The following is a 21,627-nucleotide window of genomic DNA, read 5'->3' as shown; positions in this document are numbered from 1 at the left end:
GCGTTCTCTTGGCAAAACTCTATTAGCCTTTGCTTTGCTTCATCCTGTACTCCAAGGCCAAATTTGCCTGTTACTCCAGGTGTTTCTTGACTTCCTACTTTTGCATTCCAGTCCTGTATAATGAAAAGGACATCTTTTTTGGGTGTTGGTTCCAAAAGGTCTTGTAGGTCTTCATAAAACTGTTCAACTTCAGCTTCTTCAGCGTTACTGTTGGGGCATAGGCTTGGATTACCGTGATATTGAATGGTTTGCCTTGGAAATGAACAGAGATCATTATGTCATTTTTGAGATTGCATTCAAGTACTGGTTCCTGTTTTGATATGGCAGCTACTACATTGAGGGTACTGAGCAAATGGAAAACAAATAAATATTGTTAATGGAAAACAAGATAAATATTGTACCATTAATTAGAAAACTGTTAAGAGTTATTAAGTGTAACAGGGTACCAACACACATAAACCTTTATTTTTAATTTGATATCACATACTGTATCACTAATTCCTGAGGGTATTTTGGGGGCAGCTAAGGCAGATGTGTGTGACGTCTTCATTTCCAAGGTTGAAAATTCATGAATGCTTTAGTGAATCTCTCTCACTATAGCCTGGACAGCGAATTTTAAAAAATTTTTTTTTATTAGAGGATAATTGTTTTACAACATTGTGTTGGTTTCTGCCATAGAATAACATGAATCAGCTATAGGTACACACTTGGCCCCTCATGCTTGAACCTCCCTTCCACCTCCCACCCCACTCCCTAGGCTGTCACAGAGCAGGCGGTTGAGCTCCTTGTATTACAGCAACTTCCCACTAGCTATCTATTCTACATGTGGCAATGTATATGTTTCAGTGCTACTTTCTCAGTTTGTCCCACCCTCTCTTCCCTGCTCTGTCCACAGGCACTGAATATTTTTGACAATGCTGGAGCCTTCAGGGGTTGGGAAGGGAGTGGGCAACCCAGGGATTTAAGATGAACTACAAGATATCTTTGCAAGCTTCAACCCAAACGTCACTCATCTGAAAGCCCTGTCATCTTTTGGTACATAAACACCCTATTCTTATCATGGTCTGTCATTCTTCTTAACTGGCAAGCCTAGCCTTATCATTAGATGCCCAATAAATTGACATTTTGATGCCTAGTCTAAGTTTTTGTCCCAGATCAGGAAAGGTTGGGAACAGCCAAGGCAGGTGGTTCAGACTTGAGTAGAGGCTCATCCGGCAACGAGTGTGCTACCCAACTAGCAAAGAGAGCGTGAAAAGGTCAAGCTTTCCCTAAGACTCACATTCTAAGTCAGAAAGTAGCCAGTTTGTGTGGGTGCTCAGAGTCCAGTGGTACTGAGATTCCTTCCAGGGTTGGGCACAACATCCCGAGGGCATCTTCACCTGTTAGACGCCAAGCCGTCTGTAGGTCGCAGCGGCTTCTGTGGGAGCCAGAGAACGTTTCTAGGCTGGCTGCTTGCAGGAGAGCCACCCAAAGGTCACAGAAGAGGGATTCTCTAGATCTCGGCTGCTCGACGTGGTCGGAGAACCAGTGACATCAGCATTCCCTGGGGGCTTGTTCAGCTTGTAGATCTCAGACCCCAGTCTAGAGCAAGCGATTCCGAATTTGCATTTTAATTCCTAGGCACCTTGAAGTTGAAGCTGCAAGGTTCCAGGTGGTAGCACCAAGACTAGCGGAAGGACCTTTCTCTCGGCCCCGCCCTCTCGCCCTTTGCTCTGCCCTCAAGCTCAGTCCAGCTTTGGCCCTGCACAAAATTTCTGCACAGTGTGTATGAGGAGGGGGCGTGCAGGAGCTGCCCGTGGATGGCAGAGGGAAAGTGGGATCAGATCAGCGAGAAGGGCTTTCTCCAGCTCAGATCCCACAGCGTGAGACACTCCCCCCGCCCCCCGCAACTTCTCCACCCCCGCCCCCCGCCCCCCGCAGCTGCTACTGCCAGCCTCCCTCCGGCAGCCACGAAAACCCGGAGCAGCTGCGCGCGGTCCTGCAAAGTCCTCCCAGGGCGAAGCCGAGCAGCTGGGCATGCTCAGTAGCTGGGGGAGGCCTGGGTGGAGAGTGGGAAGCTGTGGCTCAGCCTCCGGCCCCTCCCGCCGGCCCCCGCCCCCTTTGCCCCTACCCAGCCCGTAGTAGTTGCCCGGCGTGCGCCCGGGGAGACCGGGAACATGGCGCTCCGAGCGATGTAGCCGCGGAGGAGGAGAGGGGGACTAGGCTCCGCCGCCGTACTGACAGCCAAGCCACCAGGTAGGCAGGCGCGCCCGGCGGGGCTGCCCGGGTGGGTACGGGCGCGGGGAGGGGCGCTTGCGGGGATGCGCACGGCGGGGACCCGGGCACCTGGCTTTGCCGGGAGAGGATGCGAAGCGGACATCTGTGACAGCGCGCGATTGTGCATCTGCTAGGAGATGCCAAAGGCTGGGGACCGACTGGCTGAAGGGGATGGATTCGGGAACCGCCCCCCGCCCCCCACGCCCATTCACTGCCATCCAGCCTGGGCTCTCTGCGGGTCAAATAAAGGATAGTTCTTTTCTGCTGAGCAGGAGGGCATGGGGGAGATACCAGGATACCAGTCCTGGGAATGTGCTGGTCCCCCGGACCGCGGGCAAACCCAGCACCGGCTCTTTGTGTATACAGCCGCGCACGCCGGGGGTGCCGCGGTGCGTGCTTCTCTGAGGAGTGTTGGACATATTGCCAGGGAAGGATTCCCGTTTGGTTTTTGTCTCTTGACAGGTGTAGATTGGAGAATGAAATAGCTGAGGCTTTATGGGACTGTTTTCCTTTGTTACTTGCCTTGGTATGTGTGTGTGTGTGTGTGCGCGCGCGCGTGTGGTGGGTTGTAATGGAGAGAACTTCTGCTCGTGGGCACGGGTGTGGACAGAGCGTGGAAGAGAATCTCGGTTCCAAACTCTTGTCAAAATTGCCTACGATGTTAACCTTCTGGAGGATAAACTTGAAAAGTCCAGAGATTATCAGTGCCCAGTTTGAAGGAGAAGCATGTTGGCCTTTCTTGAACCTATGTGTGCATATCGGGAGCTTTAAACGTGGGATGCAAGGTAATTCCACGTTAGATGTCAATTAAGGGAATTTGAAGCATTGGGATGTTATCTATACTGGTCTTCTTCTTCTTCTTCTTCTTTTTTTAAGGCCAAATTAATAAAGAAAAAGAAAAGTTGGCACAAAGCCAGAGGACAATGTCATCTTTAATAGTCAATGACAGCTTTAGAAGGATAAATATACTTTCGGGGAAATCGGGAAACCCGTGTTCCAAAGGGTTCCCCCCAAAAATAGATATACGGTCTTAGGTAACTCTCAGAATCTCTCAGAGCATCCTTTTCCTTTCTAGGGTTTGGTGGCAGGTAAATAACTGTCTTAATTGAGTCCAGATGAACCACACCACTTTTTAGAAGTCCCTCCTACACTAGAATTCTATGAAATTGAAACTGCATAATAACAGCTTTGCACCTTACATTTGTATGTCTGATTTATTCAGACCTACAACTCACTGAGTTAAGGAGGAAAGGTAAATTTAGAATGTGCTTTTATTTTTCGATTTGTAAAGGATGGACATCTGTGACTATGAAGTTTAGACACACTTCCCTCCGTGCTTCCAGTACTTATTTTTATCATCTCTTTAGGTGGTAAGAATGAGTCAGTATCACCAAAATGAAACGGGAGAAACTTGAGAAAAATGCATTTAATTAAATTAAAACCATAAATGTCCAATCTGGTGATAATGCCTTGACTTCAAATTCATATGTGCAAAGCAGAAGCACTGCTGATGGGAGCAGTAGAAAGTGAAGTTCACTGATAGCACTGGTTTTATATTTTTGTGCTTCTCTGTGAATGGGGAGAGTTGAATTGTACTAGATCCCTAAACTTGTTAATAAAGTGAGAGAGAACTGCAGATGTTGAAAACACTTTGTGCCTCTCCTCTGTCATTTTACTAAAATGTTGCAGGTGTGAGAGGCAAGTATTCTAGGATCTCATCTTGGTGGTGAGACAGTTGAGTTTGAGCTCTGACTCTTCCCTATTAAGCTTTGTGATCTTGAGCAAGCTATTTAACTTTCCCAAGCCTCAGTTTCCTCAGCTGTAAAACCAGCCTAGAGCTAAGACTTAACCTAAATTGGGTAGAAGTATGAGTTACTTATAAACCACAACCAGTGGTGGTGATCATTATCAGAGGAAGGAAAATGGATGTTTATTTAACATATGCTATATGCCCTGTATTAAGCTAAATAAGTTCAAATATGTGATCTCATTTAATCTTCCCGACTAGAGCCTGTCAGTCACGAAGAGTCAGATGCGACTTAGTGACTAAACAACAAACAGATGGCTTAAAATGTCAGAAATATATTCTTTTGCAGTTCTGGAGATTAGAAGTTCAAAATCAAGGTTTAGTCAAAGCCATTCTTCCTTGGAAGCCTCAAGAGGAGGATCCTTTCTGGCTTCTCCCAGTTCCTGATAGACCCAGGTATTCCTTGTTTTGGGACAGCATAACTAATTTCTACCTTCATCTTCACATTGTGAAGTTCCCCCCTTTATAAATAAGGACACCATTCATACTGGATTTAGGACCCATTCTAATTCAGTGTGACCTCAACTTAACTTTGATTACATCTCCAAAGATCCTGTTTTGTAATCAGGTCACGTTTTTAGGTTCTGGTTGGGCATGAATTTGGGGGGAATTCTATTCAGCCCTGTATACCCTATGATAGGTATTTAATGACAGTATTAGTATTATGTCAGTATCAGTAGGACATAAAGATAAAATAGTATGTTTTGTGAAAAGACTTTAAAGCTTATTTAATCCAGGCAATATATTTGAATTTTTATATACCCAAACATGATAGAGAAAAACAGTATTCAGAGGTACCTCATTTATACAAATGTCACTTGTCTAGAAACCAAGGTAATCTAGGGTTTCAATCTTAAACAGGTAACATAGCTGATATACCCTAGCCTAGATGGATTTGTTAATGTTTGCCTTCCTCCCTTTCTGCTTCCCCACTAACACAATGCAAACAGACAGCATAAAACCATATTAAACAACAAAAATAACAGTCACAAAAATACACCAATCTTAACAACTTTCTAATCTTTCTTATCCTGGTAAATGGCACCACTGTCCAGGGAGTTGCCAGAAACTCAAAAATCATCTCTGATGCCTCTGTTCCCTTTGTCCTCCAAACCAAAAACTATCACCAATTTTTTGCAAGTTCTGTCTTCTATATCTATGTATAAACTCTTGATAAGTTCTTATTTCCATCCAAGTTGTTACTGTCTTTTGTTTGGTCCACTAGTAGGGCTTCCTACCAGCTCCCGGTTCCCAGCTTGGGCCGCCCATTCTTCATCCAGAACAGGTAGAATCAAGTCAGTCCCCTGCAGAAGATTCATTATGTACCTGGGACAGTTTCCAGAGATTCTTTCTGGTCTCCTCCTGGGCACCTCTTCCTCTTACCACTGTCATACCAATCTGTTTCTTGAGCATGCCCCATGCGTTGCCAGTTCAAGCTGTACTCAATTGTGTCTCCTTGATCTCTTTTCCTCATGAACCCAAATCTCTCATCACCTTTCTATTCTTCTATGGCACTGAAAATTTGCAGTTTCCTATTTATTTGTTTGGCTATTCATTTAATTTCTGTAAACTCTGTGATGACCATTTGTTTTGTGTCTTTCATGCAGAAGATGCTTAATAAATGGTCAATGAGTGAAGGAATGAGTACTCTTCCTCCTAGCATTGTTCTGTGCCAACTTAAAGATATGATATTTTAGAAACTATTTTCTTTACTACCTATATAAAAAGAGCAATTTAGAACTCATTCTGACTTTGAGAGGAGTACTCTTGGCTTTAGTAAATGCATCTTTGAAGAACTGATTTCAAGTGAGCAGTTAAGAATGAAGTCAAAATATTTTTTTGACAACTGAGACTTTTGAAAAAATTTCAGTCAACAAATATTCAAATATTTCAACAGAATATTTGTTGGACATTAACATTTTCCATGCTTGGCCCTAGGAATATAGTGGTGAACTAGACTTTTAGCCTTCTAGAGATTAACAATAAATAATCCTAATAGGTAATGATAATATTATTTATTGAGCTTTTGTTATGTGCTAGGTTCCCTTCCTAGGGGCTTCCCTGCTGGCTCAGCTAGTAAAGAATCTTCCTGGAATGCAGGAGACCTGGGTTCGATTCCTCAGTTTGGAAGACCCCCTGGAGGAGGAAATGGCAACCCACACCAGTATTCTTGCCTGGGAAATCCCATGGGTAGAGGAGTCTGGCAGGCTACTGTCCATGGGGTCGCAAAGAGTTGGACACGACTGCGTGACTAACACTTTCCCTTTTCAAGTTCTCTTCCTTCCTAACTCTTATTTTTACAGATGGTTCTCCAGTCTTTCCCAATAATACAAAATCCAGATTAGATGCACGACAAATACTTGATGAATTAATAATTAGATACTATTATCCTGATCTTTCAAAATAAGGAACTTAGGTTTATCTGAGGAAAACAGAATCTGCTCATATACGGAAATGCATGCAATTGCTTTCTGAAAATATCTAGGTTTGGACCCTGTTCTACTTTAAAAATTATCCTACCTATTGTCTCTGGGGTTAAAATAAGAGACAAATTGCTGTCTACGTGAGGATAGGTTCCTGGTGTATTTCTTTGTCTTCCACAATTGTCAAAATTCTTAATCACCAGCTGGATTGTTTTGTCTATCCTGTTTAATCCAAGTGAGAAGTGACTTAATATCTTTCATTTAGAGGACTTTTTGGTAGTTTTGAATAGCGAGACTGAGGACCCAAGGGAAATGGAGGTGGCCCAATACAGGAACACGGGTTATATTTTGCATTTCTGGTTTGGCCTCAATTTTATGTCATTTTAGTAGTTGCAAAAAGGTAATTTTTAAAAATAAATGAAAGTATCATTTAATGCATATGCTTAAGTATTACTTTTTATCTAAGCAAGAAAAAAGTCAGACATTGTATCTTAATTTTGTTTAAAAGTGATGGATACACAGTTACTCAACTAAAACCTAAGAAACCAATAAGAGGGTTCAGTAAAGTGGTTGGTTTATAATATACATGTTCAGAAATCAAGGATTACCTCAAGTGCTAATATTTACCAACAAAAAATAATACAATAGAAAATGATTCTGTTTATGAATCCATACAAATATATATTATCTAAGAAAATTGGAAATGTACATAAAACACTAATACTTGGAGGAAAAAGTATCTAAGGACTTACGTAGGAAAGCTATAAAATTTTACTTAGACACATAAAATCAAAAACAAATGAAAACTTGCCTTAGTATTAGAAAGATAGATATTTGATATGGTTATTTTTCCATGATCAATTATATAGTTTTATTGTATTGAGATTTGGAAAAACTTGTCAAAATGATTCTAATATTCACTTGGAAGAATAACTGTATGACAATAGTCAAGAAAAATTTGCAGAGGAATTTATATGGGAGTTGGGGTGGGTTGCCCTTCCAGAAACAAAAATAAATACAGTCATTGAACTACAATCATTATAGCAGAGTAGTACTGGTGTAAAAATCAATAGTTAGCTCAATGGAATAGAATAGATTGCAAAGAGACTCAGGTAGTTTTTGGAAACAGAACTGCGATGGAGAAAGCATTTTGAAACAGGAATATTTGACCAAAGAATCAAGCAAATTGGCTTAGTATACAGAAAACATTCAACTAAGAACCTCTGTTTACATGACTCACTAGACTAAATTCCAAATTGGAAAGTTCATTTGCCAGATGAGAAAGTCAGAAGAAAATATTTAATAATTTTAGGGGAATGAGTTTTTAATATAAAATTAATGGAAAGAATCACAAAGCAAAATATAGATTTGAATATATTTTAAACATTTGCATGCAAAAAATACAGTGTAAATCAAAAAGTAATTATGGAGAAAAACATGGACACCAAGCATAACAGAACAGTTAATGTAATAATCACATTGAGGAACTCATAGATATCAGTAAGTAGAAAATAACATGCCAACAGAATTGTCCACATACCTGAATAATTCAAAAGGAAGAAAAAGGCTAACATACATATTTAATATTCTTACTATTAATCACAGAAATGGAAATTAAAACAAAAGTTATATGCTATGTTTCATGGATTAAACCAGCAAAATGTATGTATGTTTATGTAGATACAAAAATACTCAGTGCTGGCAAGGATGCAGAGAGAAGGACATTTGCTTTACTACTGGCGGAAGAATTATACAATAGTGTTTGCTAAAGAAGTAGATGCAGACAAAAACTTACATTGAGGATTGTGATAATAGTCTGAAATAATAAAAAAAATGAAAACAATGTATATGAAAATTGGATGTGGGTTAAAGCTATTTTAAAGTTTCCCTTCATGTTGAAGAAAGAAACAACAGCCTCCAAGTGGCAGGATTTCACTGTTTTATAAAAAGTGCCCCCAAATGTGGGAGACAGCCTAGGGTACCCTACTTTGGAGGTTTAAATTGATATTTTAAACCATGTTAAGACAATAAAAGCCAGAAAGTGGTCAACTGTCTCATCACTGCATTAAAAGTAAAGCTCTCTTAATTTTTCCCACCATGCCAAAATAAACAAATAAATAAATAAACCTCAGAAAAACAAGAGGAATAAAATCTAGTAAGAATAAATTTAGTCATGTGAAAACCAAAATAAAGTCCCCCAAAGGATAGACTATGACACGTATTAAAAGGAGTCATTTCAAAGATATGTAATAACAAGGAACAGCTTTCACAACAGTTTTAACTAGAAATAACCAAATGCACTGCTGTATTACAATGATATGTATTTCAGGAATATCACATATAGATGTATGAAAACTGGAACAAAAACAAAATTAGGCAGTGTTTGGACAGTAAAAATATGTATGGCTTATATTTTTCATACCTCCCTGAATTTTTCAAAATAGAAGAACTGTACAAAAAGGATCTTCACGACCAAGATAATCACAGTGGTGTGCTCACTCACCTAGAGCCAGATCTCCTGGAATGTGAAGTCAAGTGGGCCTTAGAAATCATCACTACGAACAAAGCTAGTGGAGGTGATGGAATTCCAGTTAAGCTATTTCAAATGCTGGAAGATGATGCTGTGAAAGTGCTGCACTCAATATGCCAGTACATTTGGAAAACTCAGCAGTGACCACAGGACTGGAAAAGGTCAGTTTTCATTCCAATCCCAAAGAAAGGCAATGCCAAAGAATGCTCAAACTACCACACATTTGCACTCATCTCACACACTAGTAAAGTAATGCTCAAAATTCTCCAAGCCAGGCTTCAGCAATTCATGAACTGTGAACTTCCAGATGTTCAAGCTGGTTTTAGAAAAGGCAGAGGAGTTGTTTGTTGCTGGACCTTCGGGCCCGTTACCGAGTCTTCAGGGGTACTGTCGCCATGTTCCTGTCGGTGGTTACGTTTGCCAAGAGCAAGTCAAAAACAATTCTGGTGAAAATGGTGAGCCAAGCTGGAACAGGTTTTTCCTTCAACACTAAGAGAAGCCGACTATGGGAGAAACTGACTCTACTGCATTACGATCCAGTAGTGAAAAAAAAAGTCCTCTTTGTGGAACAGAAAAAAATACGCTCCCTCTAAACAATGGATTGAAAATGAATTTGATTTATAAATGAGAAGATCTAGGGTGGGATACTGATTCAGAAATCTGCAGCGTGTAATAAAAGAAGAGGAAATGGCATGGAATCACTGCCTCCTGTGATTTGAAGGCCATTGTGAAGGAAAACAATGCAGTGAAAACAAGTTCTTCATATTAGGACATATACCATTGCATCACATTTATTTATCTTTCTGGATATTTTTATAGCCCTTAATAAAATATATTAAAATAAAAAAAAAAAGAAAAGAAAAGGCAGAGGAACCAGAGATCAAATTGCCAACATCCACTGGATCATGGAGAAAGGAAGAGAGTTCCAGAAAAACATCTATTTCTGCTCTATTGACTATGCCAAAGCCTTTGACTGCATGGATCACAAGAAACCGTGGAAAATTCTGAAAGAGGTGGGAATACCAGACCACCTGACCTGCCTCTTGAGAAACCTATATGCAGGTCAGGAAGCAACAGTTAGAACTGGACATGGAACAACAGACTGGTTCCAAATCGGGAAAGGAGTACATCAAGGCTGTATATTGTCATGCTGTTTATTTAACTTATATGCAGAGTACATAATAAGAAACGCTGGGCTGGAAGAAGCACAAGCTGGAATCAAGATTGCCGGGAGAAATATCACTAACCTCAGATATGCAGATGACACCACCCTTATGGCAGAAAGTGAAAAGGAACTAAAAAGCCTCTTGATGAAAGTGAAAGAGGAGAGTGAAAAAGTTGGCTTAAAGCTCAACATTCAGAAAACTAAGATCATGGCATCTGGTCCCGTTACTTCATGGGAAATATAGGAAAACAGTGGAAACAGTGTCAGACTTTATTTTTCTGGGCTCCAAAATAATTTCAGATGGTGACTGCAGCCATGCAATTAAAAGAAGGAAAGTTATGACCTTGGAAGGAAAGTTATGACCAACCTAGATAGCATATTGAAAAGCAGAGACATTACTTTGTCAACAAAGGTCCATCTAGTCAAGGTTATTGTTTTTCCAGTGGTTATGTATGGATGTGAGAGTTGGACTGTGAAGAAAGCTGAGTGCCAAAGAATTGATGCTTTTGAACTGTGGTGTTGGAGAAGACTCTTGAGAATCCCTTGGACTGCAAGGAGGTCCTACCAGTCCATTCTGAAGGAGATCAGTCCTGGGTGTTCTTTGGAAGGAATGATGCTAAAGCTGAAACTCCAATACTTTGGCCACCTCATGCGAAGAGTTGACTCATTGAAAAAGACTCTGATGCTGGGAGGGATTGGGGGCAGGAAGAGAAGGGGACGACAGAGGATGAGATGGCTGGATGGACATGAGTCCACTGACTCGATGGACATGAGTTTGGGTGAAGTCCGGGAGTTGGTGATGGACAGGGAGTCCTGTCGTGCTGCAATTCATGGGGTCACAAAGAGTCAGACACGACTGAGCAATTGAACTGAACTGAATGTTGTTTTATGAGTTAGAAAAAAAAAATCACTGTTTTACAGATATGGTGATGATACATATTTAGGTTATAATGACTCAGTATGTGACACTCATGGTTAACTCTTGTGTCAGGGGCTCTGCCAAGTATATTGGCAATGACTCTTAGTTCGCATGCAAATGAAAGAAACTCTAGTAAAGAAAGAATTTACTATAAGGCTCTCAGATAACTAAAAGAATTGCCAGGAATGGGAGTGTCCCCTCAAAACAACCACCACCACCTCCAAAAAACAGGCTTGCAAACAAACCAGAACCTAGCCAGCTTTAGAGTCTAGATATCATGGACTAGAGAAACAGGCCCATGCACAAGGGGTTTGCCCGGGCTGGGCCCCAGGCCAGTGTTTTTTGTGCTTAGGGCTTGGCCCCACTCCCCAGGCTGCAATTCACTTGCCATCACGGGGTTGGGGGGGGGGCGGTTAGGCACCTTGACTGGCAGTCCCATGGTCTTCTTTCTGCTGATAGAACTAAAAAAGATGGGATGGAAGGTCAATGACCCATATCAAACCAAACAGGAAGAATAAAAATGCCCATTAGCCCAGGACTTGGAGGCCAACAGGGTTGAATTGCAGGCCTCCACACCTCCCCTGCAGAGGGCACAGCTGCTGAGATGGAGATTCACAAGGAGCCCAAGGTTTGTGGTGCTGTGTGCATGGTGGTGCCCCACATAAGAGACGCAGTTTTCTCCTGGAGTCAGCAGGACATGTCCTGAAGAAGCTGGCTTTTCAGATTTGATCTTCATGTATGGGTAGGTTTTTGTTTTTGTAAAATATTTATTTATTTGGCTGCTCAGGGTCTCAGTTGTGGCAGGCAGGATCTTTAGTTGTGGCCTGGGAACTCTTAGTTGCAGAATGTGGGGTCTAGTTCCCTGACCAGGGATCGAACCTAGGCTTCCTGCACTGGGAGCTGAGTCTTAGCCACTGGACCACCAGGGAAATCCCTGCACAGGTATTTTGAAAGAAAGATACTATTCTCAAGTGAAACCAGAGCCAGTGAAAGGATGCTCTGAAGAAAACAGTTTAGCAGAAACAAGAAATATAGTTTGGAAATAGATGGAGCACCAGCATGAGTCTAGGCTTCTTTTTATCTTGAATTATCTTAACTCTGAGCAAGTCTTTTAGTCATGTTTGAGTTTCAGTCAGTCAGTTCAGTCATTCAGTCGTGTCTGACTCTTTGCAATCCCATGGACTGCAGCACGCCAGGCCTCCCTGTCCATCACCAACTCCCGGAGCTTGCTCAAACCATGTCCTTTGAGTCAGTGATCCCATTCAACCATCCTCTGTCATCCCCTCCTGCTCCCACCTTCAATCTTTCCCAGAATCAGGGTCTTTTCAAATGAGTCAGTTCTTCTTATCTATTTGTTTATTTGTTTAATATTTGAATTTAGTCGACTATGAATGATGGGTCTGAGCTCAAATAACTTTTGGTGCGTGCGTGTGTGCTAAGTCACTTCAGTTGTGTCCAACTATTTGTGACCCTGTGGACTGTTGCCTGCCAGGCTCCTGGGTTCATGGGGATTCTCCAGGCAAGAATACTGGAGTGGGTTGCCATGCCCTCCTCCAGGGGATCTTCCCGACCCAAGGATCAAACCTGCGTCTCCTGTGTCTCCTGCATTGCAGGCAAATTCTTTACTGCTGAGCCACCAGAGAGCCCCCTAACTTTTGGTGAAAGAAAGTGAAAGTGAAGTCGCTCAGTCGTGTGTCCAACTCTTTGCAATCCCATGGACTGTAGCCTACTAGGCTCCGTCCATGGGATTTTTCAACCAAGAGTACCAGAGTAGGGTGCCATTTCCTTCTCCAGGGGATCTTCCTGACCCAAGGATTGAACCTAGGCCTCCCAAATTGTAGGCAGATGCTTTACCCTCTGAGCCACCAGGGAAGCAACTTTTGGTATGTAACACTAAAAAATCACCCATAAATCAATCTGTATTCTTCTTGCAGTTCTCATCATACTTAGGACATGGCTGTGGTTGTCCAGGTAATTTAATGCCCAGGTTTATGTTGCCTTTATAGCTTTTTATAACCTTTTCCCTGAGGAGAGGACACTTGCAAATGGGATGCAAAAAAAGAAAAAGATAATTATTCTTTAATTGCACTAAAAACAGGAAATCTTAAATTACCAAGGGATCCCCTGGATACTGTATAGTAAAGAGTTTACCTGCTGTGTTCTCCCACCTCTTGGCACCTGTGCAGCCAAGCCCCCTGCACTCAGAGCCCACCTTGGCCCCCACTGGACCCTGCTTTGCATTCCTGGGGCCTCAGACTTCCCCTCTTAGGAGGCTCTGGGGCCCAAGACAGGCCAAGGAAGGATTGTTTATTAGTGAGAGGTGGGATGGAGCTCGTAGTCCACTTATAGAACCTGAAGCCTGGGGCAGAAGGATCAAGGCAATGGGACAAGAGACTGGGACCCTCTACTTAGCCGCGTTCTGGGATCCCAGGCTTCTGAGTTGAAGCCTGAGTTTCTACATTGTTTTGAAGGCATATTTGTCTGACTAGGCTTATAGAACCTACTTAGCAATTTTTAGCTTGGTTTATCATATTTAAAGCCTAGTGTGCTGCAGTCCATGGGGTCTCAGAGAGTTGCACATGACTAGGTGACTGAGCAACAACAACATCATATTTGAATATTTAGCTGTATAGTCACTGAGACTCCTGGTGCTGTTGTCCTCTCCAGTGTCAGGATTGCACCTGCTCAGGTGACTGTTTTAGAAAGGCCGCACTGAGCTATGCACACATATACACATACGCACAACTTGCTGCTCATGCAGTAGCAATGTAGATTATAAGAAAAGTGGCTTGCACTCCTGTGGTTGTACTTAACATGTTGAAGGAGATATGTTAAACCCTCATCCCAGTATTTTACCTGTGAATCTTAATCATCATGAAAGCTCTATAAAGTAGGTTACTCAAGGCAGTCATGCAGAGGAGTCAAACCCTTCCTCATCTGGGCCCAGTGTCCACATAGACTGTTGCATACAGCAAGCAACTCAGTAGATTAAAAGTTTTGTTTGGCATCCTTGAACCTTCAGTAATTCAAGAATCACTGCATTAATCAACCCACTTTGACTCTTGAATCCTCTGATTCTGCATTGTGGTTCATGCAGATTTGTCAGGAAAAGGGCAAGGAATGCTATTCATTGCCTTGCTGTCTTCAGTATTATGATTAAGGGAATGATCAAAACCAGGAATCAATTTAGTTGTGTGTATTAAAAAAACAAATTTTAACTGTTTTAATTTACAGTTTAAAACAGATGTCAGCTCTGGGATTCTTTCAGTCTTGAAGGAAGTTACCATTTGTGTCCTTGATGATGAAGGTGAATGGGCAGAGTCCCTTTGTCTTTCCTGTAGAGCACAGTTGATATCCCTAAGCCTCTGTTGCATCCCCATCCAACTGGACTGAGATGGCTTTTCCCAACATTATTGGTTCCGTCACTCTTTTAATCAATTACAGATGGGAGAGGGTTGGGGTAAGTTCGGGTGTTCACATCTTCATTCTTTGTTAGCATCACTTCTCAATTCACATTCAAGGTTGGCATTCTATTTAAGAAACGCCTTAACTATTTTCTAGGTGGAACTCTATCCCTTTGCATCTAAGGATGGTCCTTTGTGTCGTGCAAATGGATTTCCCAGCTAATCTTTCTTAAGTGAGTTGCCTCCTTGCCTAATTTAGCTCTACTGCAGTTTACTGACCTAGGAAGAGAGCTTCCTGCAAGTGAAGTGGAGAAAACTTATACTTCATATGTTTCAAAGAAAGCATCTTCCTCTAAAGTAGGAACAGTTGCTATGTGGATATAATTTACCTTTGAAAAACATAAACACTGATGGAGGAGGGGATTAAAGAAGAAAGTCTTACAGAAATGGAATGTAGAGCTTTTCTCCTCTGGAAAGGAAAGTGTGGTGTTCAGTACATTATTCATTCTCCTCTAGCTTTTTGAGACATGAAAACAAAAAAGGACTTTTCCAATAATATTGAAATAACAGTTATTCATAACTTGAGTTAAACAGTAGTTTGTTTTGCCTGTTATGAAAGTTTTAAGTTATTAGCTACCTCCAAGTTGGGCTTCCCTGGTGGTGTTACTAAGTCCAAGCTCCCTCTGCTTGCCACACGATGGGCCAATGAATCCAAGAGACAAGGGCTGAGCAAGGAAGGGACCAACTGCAGAGCCAGATGACAGAGAAGATGGCAGGCTAGTGCCTCTGATTAACCATCTTATTAGGGTCTGAATCCCAGGTTCTTTTGTAGATCAGACATTGGGGGGACGTAAGGAAGCAAAGTAAAAAGGTCATTCATCTTGCAAACATCTCCTAGAATGTCAAGCCTCAGGCAGTGGGTGTGTTAATTTCTTGCTTCCTATCATCTATAGGTGGACAGGTTCTGTACAAAGGCACTTTAGTTTAACCATCAGGCAGAGGGGCAGAATTCTCTGAGGCAGGCCCTTCTATATGGTTATAACAAAAGCAAGTCAAAGAAACACTTCCAACATGGAGTTAGATTGGCTTCTTCTCCGCAACAGTGACTCAGTGGTAAAGAATCCACCTGCCAATGCCGGAGACTCGTGTTCCATCCCTGGGTTGGGAAGATCTCTTGGAGTAGGAACTGTCAGCCCATTCCAGTATTCTTGCCTGGGAAATCAGGACAGAGGAGCCTGGTGGGCTATAAAGTATTGCCTGAGAGTCTGACATGACTCAGTAACTGAACAACAAGCTCCAAGCTGGGTCCTGTCTTATGCTCCAGGCAAGAGTGCACTCTCCCTTCTCACAGCTAAGGAGTCCCTGAGTCTCATCAGCTTAACTTTCTTAAACAGCCCTTCCCTGGCCCACTGCATCTCCCCGCAATATCTCTCAGTTAGACCTTGTACCAACTTCCCGTCTCTGCTTTGCCATCATTACCACTCCAAAATGAACATCTTGTCATCCGGTGATCACCTTCTCACTGAAAATTTCCTACCAGCTACCTGTGTGTGCATGCTCAGTTGTATCTGACTCTTTGTGGCCACATGGGCTGTCACCCTCCAGGCTCCTCTGTGTCTAGGATTTTCCAAGCAAGAATCCTTGAGTAGGTTGCCATTTCCTTCCCCAGTGGATCTTCCCTACCCAGGGAGCAAACCCAAGTCTCAGGGCATCTCCTACATTGGCAGAGGATTCTTTACCACTGAACCTCCTGGGAATCCACCTGGGAGTGTGGAGCTGTCCACGTCCTCCACATTCTTCCACAGGGTTCTGGTGTAGGTAGAGTTCCAGACAAGGTGGTGAAGAAAGGGAGACGACCTCAACAGAGGCTGCCTTTATTTAGGCAAGGAGGGGCGACAGCCGGTCTAAGGACCAGGCAGAGCGTGCTAGGTCAAGGAGGCTTCATATTTAAGGGGAGGTTTTGCAGAAGCAATAGGGGAAGACTTAGTCAGGCGGTGCATTCTGGGTAATCTTTAGCTGAGATGGCAGTTTGTGGATGAACAGGGGCGGGGTGGGACTTAAAGTTCAGTGGTGTCATCCCCGAAGTCAGGTGGTTCAGCAAGGGCCCTTGAGGCCATTATCTTCTTTGTGCAGGCCTGAGGCCTTTGAGGCCTTTATCTTCTTTTCTAGGCTCGAGGACTCCTTCACTGGGAGACCTCTCAAGGCATTCATCACAGTATTTTTTGAAGCTATTTTCTTCCTTGACTCCCTTCTTGTACTACACTGATAATTCCTAAGGAAGATACCTGGTTTCTTCATCTTTGAGTCCCCTAGCACCTCGCTTTATGCATCCATACTAAAGGTCTTCATTTTTAATAGAGTTTGTGGATGGATGGATGTTACCTAGGCTAAAAAATGAGTGCAAATGAAGAAGAGTAATGCCATGATTTAAAATTCTGAAATGGAACCTAGCAATAATGTGATCTAAGTCATTTACTTAAAAAAAATTGTATGCTAGTAATAATTTTCTACTTTTGATAAAAGAAAGACACATGGAAGGAAAGATTAATTCTCTGTTTCTGGTTAGAGACAGATTCTAATATTGGATATGGATATAAAGTAAACATTCTATGTATACTGAAACGTAATGAAGCAAACTGTAAGCTAAGAGCCAGCTTTCCAAAAATCAGTTCAGTTCAGTCGGTCAGACATGTCTGACTCTGTGACCCCACAGACTGCAGCACACCAGGCTTCCCTGTCCATCACCAACTCCCAGAGCTTGCTCAAACTCATGTCCATTGAGTCGGTGATGCCATCCAACTATCTCGTCCTCTGTCGTCCCCTTTTCCTGCCCTCAATCTTTCCCAGCATCAGGGTCTTTTTCAATGAGTCAGCTCTTTGCCTCAGGTGGCCAAAGTATTGGAGTTTCAGCTTCAACATCAGTCCTTCCAATGAACACCCAGGACTGATCTCCTTTAGGATGGACTGGTTTGATCTCCTTGCTGTCCAAGGGACTCTCAAGAGTCTTCTCCAACACCACAGTTCAAAAGCATCAGTTCTTCTGCGCTCAGCTTTCTTTATAATCCAACTCTCACATCCATACATGATCACTGGAAAAACCATCGCTTTAACTAGATGGACCTTTGTTGGCAAAGTAATGTCTCTGCTTTTTAATATGCCGTCTAGGTGGGTCACAGCTTTTCTTCCAAGAATCAAGCGTCTTTTAATTTCATGGTTTCCGTTACCATCTGCAGTGATTTTGGAGCCCAAGAAAATAAAATCTGTCACTGTTGCCATTGTTTCCCCATCTATTTGCCATGAAGTGATGGGACCAGATGCCATAATTTTTGTTTTTTGAATGTTGAGTTTTAAGCCAGCTTTTTCACTCTTCTTTCACTTTCATCAAGAGGCTCTTTAGTTCCTCTTCATTTTCTGCCATAAGATTGGTGTCACCTGCATATCTGAGGTTATTGATATTTCTTCTGGCAAGCTTGATTCCAGCTTGTGCTTCATCCAGCCCAGCATTTCACATGATGTGCTCTGCATATAAGTTAAATAAGCAGGGTGACAATATACAGCCTTGACACACTCCTTTCCCCATTTTGAACCAGTCAGTTGTTCCATGTCTGGTTCTAAATTGCTTCCTGACGTGTATATAGGTTTCTCTGGAGGCAGGACAGGTGGTCTGGTATTCCCATCTCTTTAAGAATTTTCCACAGTTTGTTGTGATCCACAGAGGCAAAGGGTTTAGTGTAGTCACTGAAGCAGAAGTAGATGTTTTTCTGGAATTCTCTTGCTTTTTCTGTGATCCAGCAGATGTTGGCAATTTGACCTCTGGTTCCTCTGCCTTTTCTAAATCCAGCTTGAACATCTGGAGTTTTTCGGTTCGCGTACTGTTGAAGTCTAGCTTGGAGAATTTTGAGCATTACTTTGCTAGTGTGTAAAGTGAATGAAATTGTGCGGTAGTTTGAACATTCTTTGGCTTTGCCTTTGAGATTGGAATGAAAATTGACTTTTTCCAGTCCGGTGGCCACTGCTGAGTTTTCCAAATTTGCTGACATGTTGAGTGCAGCACTCTTAACAGCATCATCTTTTAGAATTTGAAATAGTTCAGCTGGAATTCCATCACATCCACTAGCTTTGTTCATAGTGATGCTTCCTAAGGCCTACTTGACTTCACACTCCAGGATGTCTGGCTCTAGGTGAGTGATCACACCATCATGGTTGTCTGGGTCATTAGGATCCTTTTTGTATGGTTCTTTTGTGTATTCTTGCCACCTCTTTTTAGTATCTTCTGCTTCTGTTAGTTCCATGCAGTTTCTGTCCTTTATTGTGCCCATCTTTGCATGAAATGTTCCCTTGGTATTGCTAAATTTCTTGAGATCTCTAGTCTTTCCCATTTTATTGTTTTCCTCTATTTTTTTGCATTGATCACTTAGGAAGGCTTTCTTATCTCTCCTTGCTGTTTTTTGGAACTCTGCATTCAGATGGATATATCTTTCCTTTTCTCCTTTACCTTTTACTTCTCTTCTTTTCCAATAATAGCATAAATAAACTCAACTTCTTGAAAAACATTAAGAACAATTATTTGATTACTGGATGCAACTTACACCCCCTGTTCCTTTGTCCCAAACCTGGTATGAATATTCTTGGTTGGTGATGTGACTCCTGCTTGAGCATTTATTGATTTTTATACTGAAATCTGGGGTTTTATTCAGTTCTGCCCTAATCTTTGGTACTTGTTTCCTTAGTAACAGATGTGCTATGAAGTGAGAAAAACCAAAAAGCTTGGGATGGAAATTAATCAGTCAGTGGTCTAACCAAAGGTTTCTCCAGTGTGGGATCCAGGGTCTCATGTCAAAAACATGTGACCATGTTTTTGAGGAAATATTCTCAGAAATAGAAGATTCTTGGGTGATAACCACAGGGATTTTAAAGGCAGCATATAGTTAGTCTCCATGATAGCAGTGCGTGTCTACTTTCACAGGGACTCCTGCCACAGTACCTGTGTTGGCATATTAGCAGTCTACACTGGCTGATAGAAACACTCACCACCAAGAGCCCACTAACAACTAGGAATCAGGGAACCACAAACTAGCGAACAGCAATGGGAGACTTTTACTATCCATGAAATATAGTTGAGCTGTCTTTTTAAAGCTGGAAGGTATAGGAGAGCACTGTGAATTCTATTAGGAACTAAACATTTGACAATGCCAATTTAGAGCAGAGTTTCTAGTCTTATGCCCTAGATGTGCTGTGATTGGCATACATAATATGATGTTTCTCCTAAAAATTCAGGGGCTCCTTTTAAAAAAAATCATCTAAACACAAGTACAAAATTTGGCAACGCTGACCATGTTTCCTCATGGCCACCATCCCCTGTGGCTGAGCGCTGAGTAGCAGCTGCCTCCAGCATAGATTAGATAATGGAATATTCACTTTGCTGCAGTCCCCAGTGCTCCCTACTGTGTGCTCTCTGGCCATTTTACTTGTTTATATTACCCTTTTTGGTCCTTAACATCTTTCACATTTGTAATCTTTGAATCAGAAGACTGTTCTACGTTTTGGGATCCTCTTATTCTTGTGTATTGTTTCTTCTTCATGCCATTTCCCGAAATAAGCCAGTTTATTTAACTGTAAGGTGAGTGACATTTTAGAGAGAGATGTTTAAAAAATTTCGTCCTAGAAAAAAAGTCTAGAGTTAAGTGTTCTGTGATGGTATGAAATTTGAAAGGATAGAATTTGCAGGCATTTGGTGGGAATATTTGCACAGTTACATAGGCTTCAGCAACTAATTTTTTCAATGTTTTTTCAACTTTGTGAAAAAAAAAATCCTCTTTCATTTGAATTAAACCAAAATGGAAAAAGAAATCTTATAGTCTTAAGACGGTTAGATGGCATCACTGACTTAATGGACATGAACTTGAGCAAACTTCAGGAGATAGTGAAGGACAGGGAAGCCTGGTGTGCTGCTTTCTATGGGGTTGCAAGGAGTCAGACATGACTTAGCAACTGAACAACAATGGGAATATCAAAAAGATGTTATCATATTTCATAAGACATTATCATCTGGAAAATCTAAAACATTCAGAATGCAAATATGCCCACAGAAGTAAAGTAGAACCTTATAAATAATATGCATTCTATAGAATGGCTAGAAAAATCTCAAAGTCAATATTGGAATCCCCTAGGGTGACAGAGAATAATGACATCCCTGTGCCTTACTAAAAAGTAATAATAAAACAAGTAATGAAAAACGAATGAGATAGAAAAGTCCAGAGCTATCCCCAGAGTTTTTATTTGCTTGAGCTAGAGGAGTGAGAGAAGACTTCAGAAAGTAGTCCCCCTCCCTTTTTTCCCCAGACCTCGATTTTATTTCAAAGCACATTGGCACATTCTGTGTCACCAGGAAACAGAAAAACCTTCAGTCTAAGTTAATCACTTAACAGCTAGGATTAAAATGAAGAGGCTAATTGGGTCTCCCTATCAGGGTGGTGTCTGCTTGCTTCTGGTTTGTCCTTTGATAGATTAGAGGAAAAATAGGAAATATATTACAGTTGCTGTCCCCAGCTAGTCATTCATCCATTTAGTAGGCATTCACTGTGCACCACAGTGTTTATTTGGGGTGGCCCTTAAGCAGATGGGGACACATCAGTGAACAGAGATGCAAATTCCTCCTGTGTGGAAAGAAACAGACAGCAGACAATAAATATCAGAAGTAAATGCATAGACTGTAAGAAGGGGATTTGTGCTTTGAAAAAATAGAGTGGTCATTAAGAGGGATCAGAAGTGCTGAGATGGTGGCAGGAAGGGGTGCAGTATTAAATGGAGGATTGAAATAGTGAGAAGGTGGCGCTTGAAGGTGGAAAGTGAAGTACCTGTGTAAACTACCCTTGTTTCATATGGAAGAGCATCACTGGCAGAGAGAGCCCCATGCAAAGGATGGGATGCCCAGTTGGTTGAGGAAGTACAGAGAGGCCAGTGTGGCTGGAACAGAGTGAATGAGGGCAGGAGCAGAAGGAGATGGGGTCAGGGAGGAGAGCAGTCACTGGAGAGATCTAAGCAGAGTTCAGAAGCTGACATAGTTTAAATGAGTCACTTTGGCCTCTCTTGAGAGGGGCAGAGGAAGAAGTCTGGCGGACGT

General features: G+C 42.0%; 1 protein-coding gene and 1 pseudogene across 1 annotated transcript in view; both read left to right on the top strand.

Annotated features, from left to right (window-relative positions):
* The first annotated feature begins 2,115 nt into the window (after positions 1-2,115).
* Positions 2,116-21,627, top strand: part of PAK5 (p21 (RAC1) activated kinase 5) — a 421,808-nt gene continuing 402,296 nt past the window's right edge. Inside the window, exon 1 of the mRNA XM_019973040.2 lies at positions 2,116-2,235. The gene's annotated coding sequence lies outside the window, so the exon portion shown is untranslated. The remainder of the gene's footprint in view (positions 2,236-21,627) is intronic.
* On the top strand, positions 9,349-9,875 carry LOC109567944 (large ribosomal subunit protein bL33m pseudogene; annotated as a pseudogene).

Source organism: Bos indicus, chromosome 13, assembly GCF_029378745.1.
Source record: "Bos indicus isolate NIAB-ARS_2022 breed Sahiwal x Tharparkar chromosome 13, NIAB-ARS_B.indTharparkar_mat_pri_1.0, whole genome shotgun sequence".
NCBI lineage: Eukaryota > Metazoa > Chordata > Mammalia > Artiodactyla > Bovidae > Bos > Bos indicus.
This window is presented reverse-complemented; position numbering and strand designations above follow the sequence as displayed.